Consider the following 12,795-nt stretch of genomic DNA (forward strand, 5'->3'; position numbering starts at 1 on the left):
TAAGCCTGACGGCATCTTCCCAGAAACCCCCACTTATGGTGAAATATATGAGGAGCAGCTTCCCACCCTCAGCCAAAAGGATGGAATTTTCCGCATTCCTCCCGAAAAACTCTACATTTCCTCAACGCAAGTAATTGGGGACTGATGGCAGACTATAGCAGGAAGGAATTTCTGCCCAGTTTACGGCAACACAGACAAGCCCATGTTTGTGTCTAGCAACAGATCATTGAGCTTTATACATTCTGCAACACAATAGCATCAAACCCGCATGTCAGGAGGCAACCCCCCCACTTACCCAAGTCAGATGGTGTCAGGATGCAGGCCAATTGGCTGCCAGAAGCTCAATGGGCGTCGTCCTCTCCTTTGCTTTCCAGTCATGCACTGAGAAGGAAATGATATCACAATCAGAGCTTGCCTTGCATTTAACAGGAGAGAGAGACACTTTGCATCTGCTGTTAAAGGGAAATTAGACTGTGAGGTTAAGCACCAGGAAAGTTAGAAAGGTTTCAAATAACTTTCCCCTCCCCTCACCAAACATGAGTTGAACTGAGCATAAGCCTCACCTAGGCTGATATTTGAAAGCTAGAAATAGGGCTGTATGAGGAGAAAAACAGGGACACAGAAAGACACAGGATCAGGGAGCTGAGTGAGAAATAAAATGGCAAATATATTACAGCTGAGGCTGTCTTAAGGGACCACTCCAATGACCAACCAGAAGCAGTTACTTAATGGAAGTAATTTCCTAATCCAAGTGGAGCAAAATAGTACTCAGTGGGGCAAAGTCACCTCCTCTGTGGAGTTACACCTCGGGCAGGTTTGGCCCAGCATACTTTGGGGATGATCTCTTAAAATAGGCAATTGTGCAATAAGGGCAATTTCTTGCCCAGGTTTCACTGTATTTAAACACTAAGAACTGTCCTTCCTGTTGGGACCTTGAGCATGTGTGAATCCTCTTGGAAACAACATTGGGGCCTCCTTTCCCATAGAAAACATTGGAGCAATGAGGGTATCCTCCCTGCTCAGACAGTCATGGCAGAAGGGGAGTCCCCCTCTCTTGCAAACAGTGCTAGGAAGCTTTGCAAAGTCCTAAACCACATGAAACTTGCCTGCCTACAAGCATCATTACAGATACAAGGCAGCTCAGCTCACCCAGTGCTCCCTGTGCCCCATAAACCATCCCAGAAAACAAGGGCCAATTTTTGAGTTTGCACCTAAACCAAGTTAAACTCAGGGGCTTCCACTGAGTGTGGCTGTGCGATTTTGAGTTTGCTTGAGCCATAAGGTTTGGGGGAGGGGCATGAATCCAGGTGACAACACCAGGTAAAAGGCTGTCATGAAAGCCCCATGAGCTGGAACCACTGGAGACCCCCAGGCACAAAGCTGGATACTTTGCTGCAGCCATAGCACACAGAGTTCAAGAGGGGTGTGTAAAGCTCTGGTTCTGAGCCAAGAACCCAGGAAGCTCCAGTTAAGGGAGAGTTTTATGCTGCACTCTGGGCTCCACTCTCCTATGTGCTTTAGAGACAGAGCTGGGCAAACTGCTTTGGAGCCAGTATGACCCAATCTGAAATCCTGTCCCAAATTCAGCCCTAACTAAACCAGTCTTGATACATTTGGTGTAAATGTTCAGATACATGTTGCTAAAGATTACTTCTTATTGTAACAGGGCAGCCACCTCCAGAGTGCCCCCTCCTGGCACGGGGTGGCTCCACAGCAACACTACTTCAGTTTCCCCTTCTCAGGGCTCCTCAATAAACTCTTTGCCTAGTCCCTTTGCCTTACCCTCTGCCAGCTCACGCAGGCTGACAACAAAGCCTTTCAAGCACAGAACTCAAAGATGCCTCCCCCCTAGTAACCCAAACCAAACAGAACTAAGAGTCTTCTTCCCTGTATCTGGCTGGACCAGGCTCCTCCTCTCTGAAGTCTATCTCCCTGCTCTAGCTCCTGCCACCACTCCCAGTACTTCGTACCCAAACCTCCCCAAGCTTTGCCACATGTCTCTGCTCTTTCTCTTCCCCAGAAGGCCTGTTTGGGTCACATGACCTTCATTTGCCCCACCTGGGGAGGTGAGCTAACTATGCCATGGGAGGGACTGGCCCCTTTAATGGCAGATGGGCCCAGCCTATCTGTGATGCTTCTATTCATTTGCTCCTGCAATTCCTTCTTCCAATCCAGCCCCAGAAAGGCTAAAGCTCCTGAGAAAAGTCCATGTGAAGCCTGACCAGAGTCAGCGGTCACCTGAGGTCTCCCAAGGAAGTTTGTTGGTGTAAGACTCCTAGCTCAGATCTGCAGCCCTGAGAGGTTGGGCTAAGCATCTTACTTTGGGGGTTTCCCTAATAAATGACTGAAACATCCAACCATTTGGGGTTCACCTGGCACTGATATGAATGCTTTCCAAGCTGTGCTCCAGTGCACACACAGCTGTAGGAGTCTCCAAGGCTATGCCCAGACCGCATTTCTCTGTGTGAGCTTTGTAAAGCACTGAATGAAACTGATGGGGCCACCAAGGAAAGGGTTTGGGGAACAGAGAGGGTACTCTCAGGGGACTTGGGAAAACCTACTCATATCCTCAGTGCTTCTTCTCAACCCCAACCATCACCTCAGTACAAATGTTCTTCAGTATGTATCTTCTCCCAGATCAGTTCTTAAAGCACAAATACACCCCATAGACCAGGACCTACATTTGGAGTTAAATAACTACAGTGTCTTCTTTAATGCATTTTCCCTGGCATGATGAAATTCCAGCACTTGAGTTACTAAATCAACATTAGCTGCGGCCTTAAAAATATATAGACAGAGATATAAATTGAAACACAGCTTGTGCAAACCTCCATGAGTCGCAGGAAGCATGCACACTCGAATTCAAAATCGCACACAGGTGGCACATCAAGGCCTCAGTGCAGATACTTCAATCACAGATGATAAACTTTCAACCACAGCGGTGCTAAATTGGGCTGGTTCAGTTCCTGTCTGGGTTTTTTTCCTTTTGAAAGGCAGGCTAGAGGAAATGAAAGGGAGAGAGGTGGGAAGAAAGGAGGAATGAGAGAGTGCTGGAAAGAAAGGAAGGAAGGTGCAAAACTGGGGAGTGGAAGAGTCCCAAAGAAGGGAGGTGAGAATAGGGGATAGGGGAATATGAGAGGAAGGAAGAAAAAAGTGGTGATGGGAGAAGTTGCCAAGAGAAGGGAATCCAAAGGAAAGTATGAGACAGGGAGGCAGTGGAGGATGAAAGGGAGGAGAAACGAAGGGAGTGGAGGAGCTGCATAGCCAGTCCAGTCCAGAGCCCCTTCTTTCACTCTGATCAGGATGCCATCTTGCACAGCCTGCCTCCCCCTCCCAGGGGCAGCATGCCTAGAGCCTGCAATGCCCAGCATCACCTCTCCCCTGTGGGTTTCTCTGTGCAGTTTTCCCTTCAGCCTGAAGCAGAGCTGTTAAGCTCCCAGATACACAAATGGGCCCAGGCCTCATCTCTGCTGCCTAATGGCTGCTGTTAAGCCAAACCCAAGAAGAAGAGCCTTGCAGTTAAGGAGTGTAATGTACCTTGGGCCTGATCCTGTTACCCTGTGCTGGTACCGCAATGCAAGGCAGGCAGAGGTGGGACACAGCTGTTTCAAGCCACCTTTGTGCCACAGGCCTGCCCAGCTGCTGGTGTAATTCAGGGCAGCTTCATGACTGCCCTAACTTATGCCCCACTTCCATGGTCCCCTATGGCACAGAGAGGGGCTAGGGTGCAGCAGCCCTGGTGATCACCTCTCCCATCTCTTCTCTACTCCCAACATACCCCATATTCTGTATTCCCCCATTCCCTCAACTCTGTGCCAGCCAGGGAGCTGCCTTACCCTTGGGGTGTTCTGTGAGGCTGTTCCTGCCCTTCTGTCCCAAAGAAGCAATGTCAAGGGGCCGGGGGCAGGAGCGAATGATGGATGGATGGACAGAGAGAATCTGGAAAGTGAGCAGCCAGCAGGCTCAGTGCACTGACAAAGCCAGGAGCAGTGTAACAATGACCCTTCAGTGAACTCAGCCCTGGAACTCCTTGATCTGGGTCCAACTAAGAGCAAAGATTACGGCCTGCATGACATGGGCAGCTCCAGTCCAGTAAATGACTGTGACAAAAATGTTGTTTCCCTCCCGCTTTCCCTCGCTTCACCCTAGTTATAGCTTGTATTTTAATTGCTCAGCGTCATGGGCGCAGTCAGGGAGGACACAGCCCTTCCAGCTCATTAAAAAGCATCTTTGCAGCAGGCTCGTGAACTTAGCAGAGTTTGGAGACTAGAGATTAAAAGCATTCGGTGGTGGCTCTCCGGTGCCAGGATGCAACTGGATAACTCTTGGGAAGGCTCCTTAGTGCAAAGGAGCTTCCTGTGGAAGCTTGTGTTGATATGTTCTCCAGCATCAGTAGGAGTTGGGGGTGTGCTGCGCCTTGCAGGCTAGGGTCCTGAGCCTGTACATGGCCATTGATGGCAGTGGTGAGCTGGGAAGGAGTCTTTCCCTTTAAGCTGGTCAGTGACAGATGGAGGTGTTTGGAAAAACCCACGGAGGTAGGATATGGGACCGTATGGCTCAGAACACTGATGAGATGCAGCCAGACCACTCACCACTGGGAAATGGGCTCAGATCCAGCCCAGGTTGGTAGAGACCAAATGTCAGGAGCATCTGATGCTGGCCGTGTAGGCTGTTAGCACACATTGCTGTCAGCACCGTTCCTAGAGGCACGTGTCCACATCGCTGCTGCCAGCCTCAGCAAAGTGAGACCAAGGAGTATAGTAGATGGGCCTAGACACTGAACTCCCCTCTCAGCTCAAAGGCAAGGCTGCAGTGTCACTGCCTGTGCTGTACCACGGCACTTCAGTTCCCAGGACTGACATAAGAACAGCCATACAGGGTCAGACCAAACGTCCATCTAGCCCAGTATCCTGTCTTCCGACCGCGGCCAATGCCAGGTGCCCCACAGGGAATGAACAGAACAGGTAGTTACTAAGTGATCCATCCCCTGTCGCCCATTCCCAGCTTCTGGCAAACAGAGGCTAGGGATACTATCCCTGCCCATCCTGGCTAATAGCCATTGATGGACCTCTCCTCCATTAACTTATCTAGTTCTTTTTTGAACCCTGTTATAGTCTTGGCCTTCACAACATCCTCTGGCAAGGAGTTCCACCAGTTGACTGTGCGTTGTGTAAAAAAATATTTCCTTTTGTTTGTTTTAAACCTGTTGCCTATTAATTTCATTTGGTGACCCCTAGTTCTTGTGTTATGAGAATGAGTAAATAAAACTTCCTTATTTACTTTCTCCACACCCGTCATGATTTTATAGACCTCAATCATATCCCCCCTTAGTTGTCTCTTTTCCAAGCTGAAAAATCCTAGCCTTATTAATATCTCCCTTATATGGCAGCCATTCCATACCCCAATCGTTTTTGTTGCCCTTTTCTGCAGGGCTTTGGAGCGGAGCCCGGAGCTGGAGCATGGACCAGTAGGTTTTTGCCTGGAGTTGGAGCGGAGCCGGAGCGGAGCAATTCAAAAAAAATGATTGCTCCAAATCCCTGCTTTTCTGAACCTTTTCCAATTCCAAGATACCTTTTTTGAGATGAGGCGACCACATCTGCATGCAGTATTCAAGATGTGGGCGTACCATGGATTTATATAGCGGTAATATGATATTTTCTGTCTTATTATTTATCTTTTTCTTAATGATTCTCAACATTCTGTTCACTTTTTTGACTGCTGCACATGAGTGGATGTTTTCAGAGAACTATCCACGATGTCTCCAAGATCTCTTTCTTGAGTTGTAACAGCTAATTTAGACCTCATCATTTTATATGTATAGTTGGGATTATGTTTTCCAATGTGCATTACTTTGCATTTATCAACATTGAATTTCATCTGCCATTTTGTTGCCCAGTCACCCAGTTTTGAGAGATCCTTTTGTAGCTCTTCGCAGTCTGCTGGGCACTTAACTATCTTGAGCAATTTTGTATCACCTGTAAATTTTGCCACCTCACTGTTTACCCCTTTTTCCAGATCATTTATGAATATGTTGAATAGGACTGGGCCCAGTACAGACGCTTGGGGAACACCACTATTTAACTCTTTCCATTTTGAAAACAGACTATTTATTCCTACCCTTTGTTCCCTATATTTTAACCAGTTACAAACCCATGAGAGGACCTTCCCTCTTAACCCATGACTACTTACTTTGCTTAAGAGCCTTTGGTGAGGGACCTTGTCAAAAGCTTTCTGAAAATCTAAGTACACTATATCCACTGGATCCCCTTTGTCCACATGCTTGTTGACCCTTCAAAGAATTCTAGTAGATTGGTGAGGCATGATTTCCCTTTACAATAACCCTGTTGACGCTTCCCCAACAAATTATGTTCATCTATGTGTCTGACAATTTTGTTCTTTATTATAGTTTCAACCAGTTTTCCCAGTATCGAAGTCAGGCTTACCAGTCTGTAATTGTCTGGATCATCTCTGGAGCCCTTTTTAAAAATTAGCATCATATTAGCTATCCTCCAGTCATTTAGTACAGAAGCTGATTTAAATGATAGGTTACAGACTACATTTAGTAGTTCTGCAATTTCATATTTGAGTTCCTTCAGAAGTCTTGGGTAAATACCATCCAGTCCTGGTGACTTATTACTGTTTAATTTATCAATTTGTTCCAAAACCTCCTCTAATGACACCTCAGTCTGGGACAGTTCCTCAGGTTTGCCACCTAAAAAGAATGGTCCAGGTTTGGGAATCTCTCTCACATCCTCAGCCGTGAAGACCAATGCAAAGAATTCATTTAGTTTCTCCATAACGGCCTTATCGTCCTTGAGTGCTCCTTCAGCATCTCGATCGACCAGTGGCCTCACTGGTTGTTTAGCAGGCTTCCTGCTTCTGATGTACTTACATTTTTTTTTTTTGCTATTACTTTTTGAGTCTTTGGCTAGCTCTTCTTCAAATTCTTTTTTGGCCTTCCTAATTATATTTTTACATTTAATTTGCCAGAGTTTACGCTCCTTTCTATTTTCCTCACTAGGATTTAACTTCCTTGCATCAGTGCTGAATCCAAGGACAAGGAATGGAAAGGACAAAGAGAGACTGCCCCGTCAATCCTGCAGCACCCTATGCCCTGCATGTGTAAGGGGACTGTTGGCCCCTTACTAAAACTCAGTGGGGTTTTTTGGTTGGCTAGCTCCCAGTACCAAAAGAAAGGGGAAGGGTCGATGGGAAATCAGGACCCTGAAACTGACAGTCCCCAGGAACAATGGGGAGAGGCCAATGCCCCAGGTCAGCCTGACTGACAGGGCGGGCAGGCTAGTTAGGGAGTCAGCAGACCGGGGAGGTCCTGGCCTCCTTGTGAGCTGGAATTGCCTGGGCCAGACAGAGTGGGGCTGAGCTAAGGAGAAAGCAGAGGCCCGAGGTGAGCTGGGGAGCAGAGCCGTGCCGGCCAGAGAGAACCAGAGAAGCAGCCCAGGGGGAGCAGATCTGTGCTGGGAGCAGAGTCACAGAAGCAGCCCACAGAGAAGACCTGCGCTGGGAGCAGAACTGCAGCAACCAGAGCCAGAGGGGCCAGAGAAGCAGCCCAGGGAGCTGGAGGCAGAGCAGCAGCAGTGCTGAGGCAGAGTGGAGCTGGAGCTGGGTCTGGAGCAGTCCGGAGCCAGGTGCGATGAGCAGCTGGGGAGAGTGAGGGGGACGCTGGGCAGCAGGCCCAGCACAGGGAGATTCCCCCAGCCAAGAGGCCTTGCAGGCTGGCCTTGAGGGTGATCGTAACCCCAACGGGGGTGGGGTGGGGTGGTGACACTGAGGGGAAGGGTCCTGCCACCTAGAGCCTGATGGTGTGTGGCCCCTGTCAGAGCAAGTGTCTGACTCACAGCATCCCTGCCGCACAGCAAGGACCTGGGCAGGAGGCCTGGGATTTGTGAGGAACAGGCTGTGACTTGCCCTGACATTCCAGCCATGGCTGGTTGTGACGTCCCTGTGCCGCAGAGTGCAGTGACAGGTTTTCTTTTAACCTTTTCTAATTTTCCTTATTTTTTTAAATTGATTGCTGTTTAATAAATTGTATTTGCTTTGAACTGTATCAATAATCAGCGGGTCAGGGAAGTGTCCAGTGCAGAGAGAGCACCCCGGGGTGGGGACATGCTAGCCCCTGCCCTAACGGACCACAACAAGATTGGGGGTTGAGACTGCAGGACTCCTGGGCCCAGCCTTACAAGGACTCTGCCAGACAGGAGAGTGGAAGGGGAGCCCTTGAGGTCAGGCAGGCGTCTGGGTAAAGAAAATGGGAGCGAGGACTCAGATCCTTTCGCTAGCCCATTTCGCTGGGGTAGTGTATAAGCCAGGAAAGTTCCCCACAATAGCGGGACCATTCCACCGCTTACACATGGAGATCTCCTAGTGGCTAGCCAAACACTGACCAGTCCTGAGCATGCTTAGCTTGGGAGTTCTAGCAAGACCCAGCAGACTGAACTGAACTGACAGCCTTCTGAACCTCAGCAGAGAGGCGGCAATCTTCTTACCAGAGGCGCTGGCCCTTTATCAGTCCTATATTAGCTGAGGCGTGTCTGTGAGTGAGGAGAGGGGTAGCTGTCTCTTTAGAGCTCTCCAAACAGGAAGCATCTTGCAATAATATGTACAGAACCCACTCTCACACTTACTCAATACCAAGTGCTCCCTGGATTTAAATAAATGCCAGGATGCAATAACACAAAATTAGCAACCAAAACTGAAGCCGAGAAGCTCTCCACGGTCTCCAGGATGGCAGGTAATAAATGCAAAATGTTGCACAACATACATTAGTATTTTTGCATAACAAAAACGGCAAGAGCCATTGTATCTTTTTCCCCACGAGAGAGACATACAACTTCATTCTCTCGTCTGCATAATGGGATTGTATCTTTGTTTGCACACACATCCCAAGTGATGTTCAAATCATGTTCTGAGTCTGGCTGAAGCATAGCAGGTCCAAGGTTCCAGCTCTCTCCACTCAGCCCATTGGTGCCTAGAGTCGTACAGCGCAGACAGGATGGGGTGAAGGTCAAGGACTTCCTGACAGAGGCCTGGAGAAGCTGTAATGCCTGAGTGTGCAGGATGGGGGGACACTGCAGCACTAAAAGGAATTGACACTCATTCTGCTTAGCACAGGGTACTTAATGTTCACAGAGGGAGAAAAAAGAAACCCATTGGCAGAGAATGAGCCCAATGTCATTTTCTATTTCCTGGGTTTCCACAGCCCATAAATGCTTTTATAAGGTAGTTTGTATGTGTGTGGGTGGGTTTGCTTTGCCTTTGTTGTCTTTTCATTTACTATTAAGAAAGAAAGGAAGAAAGAAAGAAAAACCCTCGGGTGCTCTCTATCTAACAACAGTGCTTTCCTCTTCTTTAGCACTGTCTACCCAGTATCTAAAAATGAAACACAAACATTGATAAGTGAAACCTCGCAAGATGACAGAGCACCAGATCCTGAACTGGTGCGATTGGTGCAGCTCCACTGAACTCAACAGCATCAGTAAGGCCTATGTTTTCAAGAGTGGGATATCATCTTGGATATCTCAGATTAGAGGTCCCAAGTTGAACCAAGATGGGCCTGAGTCTCCAAGGGGCTGTGACAATTTGTGCTGAGAGCCATTGAACCCTGTATATGATGGAAACCACTCCAAGCCAGGGGGTGCTCCAGCACCTATGCCTGCAGCTCCTCTTGACTTCAAATGGGGTTATGGGGGTTCATTACATTGTCATTTGACTTGCATCTCAAAATCAGACATCCCAAAATTGAGGCATCCAAAATGAGTGGATGATTTTAAAGATACCTTAGGCAGACGGAGCTTTTCTGTACGACAAAGAGGGGCTACCCTCATTTTACAGATGGGGAAACTGAGGCACGGAGAGGGGAAGTAACTTGTTCAGTGTCACATGGGGAATTTGTGATAGCGCTAAATGAATATTTCTCCCAGCCGACAGAATCTATTGTGCACATATACACTGAATGAGTTTTTTTACAGGCATATTATTGACTTAGCTTCTTTATGAACTCATATATATTTAGCAAAGTTTTAAAATATGGATCCAGGGGACATTTTACAGCTCAAATTATTCACTCAACAGGCCTCTTTAGTGCTTTATTGTGCAAATGGGCAGGGAAAGTTGCGTGGTCTCATTCCAGTCCAGAGTACAGAGATGCTTTCGGGTGCATCTCATAATGACTCCAGAAATACCATAATAACCCTACAAAGTAAAATCCAGCATAAACCAAAGGGGTGCTTGATAGCTGCACGGCCTGCAAAACTGTATTTAAAAAGCAAAGCAAGGTTGTCTTCCATCTGGAGGAGCCTGGGGAAAGTACTCAAACCTGGGAAACAACTTCTTTATCTGCTTTATTACGTTTTTCATTTCTACAATTCTATGACTTTAAAGGGCTAAAAAGTTGAATTTATTTACTTATTTAATCCAGCTCTAGAAGAAGTGGGGAAACTGACTGTGAACAGGGACCTGCATTTCAATCTTCCACCCACACCAAATATTTATGGCCAAATTTCAAATCCCTTTTCTGCTGAAAGGCCACTTCCTAGAACCGCACAGTGTGTGGGGAGTACAATGAGACGTTCTTATCTGGGGGCTCCCAGACAGCACTCCTACACCGTTCTCTACAATGACTCCTGCTGGGAGAGATTGGGACTTGGAGCAGCTCTGAACCTCCTCAATCAATGCCCCTACAATTATCCCCAGATGACTCTTTGTGGGGGCAGGTGGAACTGAAAAGTTGGCAGCTCCCACACAGCAGCGTGCTATACTCCTTCCTACCATGATTCCTGCTGGCAGAGACTGGGACTGCTCTTGCTGGCGGCTCCCTAATGCCCAGAGTTTACACCATTCCCTACTATGATGCCTCCCTCATAGCACAGGGACACCCCTTTCATCCAAGTGCACTCAGATAGCAGAAACATCTTACAGAAGAAGTATCAGAGGGGCAGCCATGTTAGTCTGGATCTGTAAAAGCAGCAAAGAGTCCTGTGGCACCTTATAGACTAACAGACGTATAGGAGCATGAGCTTTCGTGGGTGAATACCCACTTCGTATCCGATGAAGTGGGTATTCACCCACGAAAGCTCATGCTCCTATACGTCTGTTAGTCTATAAGGTGCCACAGGACTCTTTGCTACTCTTACAGAAGAAATAAGTTCCAAGAGGGAGGAAAAGCCCTGATATAAGTTCTGTCCTTCAAAACATCCATTCGTTAGCCCTGGCTGGAGGTGGGGGGACCTTTCCAAATGACCAGCAAAGGAGAAGACAAAAGCCAAATTGCTCAGCAGTTTACAAGTAAAAATAAATGCTCTTAATTTTAGACCCACTGCCTGGGATTTGGATCTGATCGAATTCCCAAGCTGCCACCCAAACCGACGGCCTGTGCCACCCACAGCACAGCTGCCTTGGAATTCGGAGGCTGCACCCCTTTGCACTCCCCTGGCTAGTACCCTTAAGGGGCACCATCAAGTGGTCTAAATAAATAAACCAACAGAACAAAGACTGATTAGTGATCCCCTCACAGAATTGCAGCTGAAGCACCGCATATGTTTATTCATAGCTGCTCAAAGCCTCAGTTCTTTCCCCAGCCCTTGGTTATCTATCCCAGGGAGCTCAGAAATGCTGATATGTTTAAAGTAACACTTGTTGCGCAAGCATAATTCTGCAAGCGCATCCACAATTCTGCCTCCCTTCTTTCTCGTCCTCAGCCCCACAGGCCTCGCCAACCAGATGCGCTGCTTTAAATTCCCTTTATTAATCCTCTCGCTCTCTGCCCCTCCACCTGCCTTGTCGCTTCAGGGGCGGCGCAGTGCGTTTCTGCTATCAGCAAGCCCTGTTAGCAGAGGGCTCGGCAGGGAACAGCTGAGTGGGTAGAAGGTGATTGCTGCTCACTCGGATGAATGTGCATGTGGATATTCATTGGTTTTGGGGGAGAGTTGTTTGTTTTCTTTTCAGAAGAGCCCTGAGCAGGATAAAATAATTATTACCACGGGGGAACAACCCAACAACTTATTTTCCAATCAAATTCCAAACCAGGCAACCAAATAATACAAGTAAAATCCCTCTAACTGTTATTCCACATTAAAATCCATCACTCCAATTCTCAGCTACTCATGCTCTTGGAGCAGCACAAAGGTGGCTTTAAGAGACCTCTGCTCTCCGTTTTCAGGGGCCTGCTTAGCTCAGGGTAAGTTAGAGCAGCCATAGGGTGGCTCTATCTCATGCTCTGCCTTTTGTAACTCCCTACAGACCCTCCACAGAGACGAGCTGTAGTGAAGCGTGCTCTGGCTATCCTTACTTGTGGGTCACCATCTCCTCCCTCCCTACTCTTGGCCCCGGCCCCATCCTCTTCTCTCTTCCCACTTTGGGCTGACACAGAGCCACTAAGCCACTTCTATACCAGCTGGGGAAGGCCCCTGCATAGGGGCTAGTCTTATCAGCTATTCTCATGCTCCCTCCTTATCTCAAAACCATCTCCTGCCCCTTCAAGGCCCATTCATATTTCCAGAGCAGCATTAATGTAATCGAGTCAGGCCCTGAATTTTTAAATGGGAGCCAGACAGCTCAAGAGAGGGGAACGAGATGGCGTAGACCAGGAAAGAAAAGGATTGTGGCTGGGAAGAGAAGAAAAAGAAAATGGAGGAATATGGAGAAAGTAAGGCCGAGGTGGAGGGAAAAAAAAGGAAAGAGAGAGGAGGGAGGGCTAAGGAGAAGAGAGACCGTGAAACACAGAGAGCGGAGCACCTGCCTGCCCAGCTCCAGCATTGCTTGCAGCTCTACTAATTTGTT

General features: G+C 47.9%; 1 protein-coding gene across 8 annotated transcripts in view; it reads right to left on the reverse strand.

Moving 5' to 3' along the window:
* LINGO1 (leucine rich repeat and Ig domain containing 1) overlaps positions 1-12,795 on the reverse strand; it is a 487,413-nt gene that overhangs the window by 169,238 nt on the left and 305,380 nt on the right. For all 8 annotated transcript variants that reach the window (XR_005585646.1, XR_005585645.1, XM_039492410.1 and 5 more), the window contains one exon: positions 296-381. The gene's annotated coding sequence lies outside the window, so the exon portion shown is untranslated. The remainder of the gene's footprint in view (positions 1-295; positions 382-12,795) is intronic.

This window comes from Mauremys reevesii, linkage group 10, assembly GCF_016161935.1.
Source record: "Mauremys reevesii isolate NIE-2019 linkage group 10, ASM1616193v1, whole genome shotgun sequence".
NCBI lineage: Eukaryota > Metazoa > Chordata > Testudines > Geoemydidae > Mauremys > Mauremys reevesii.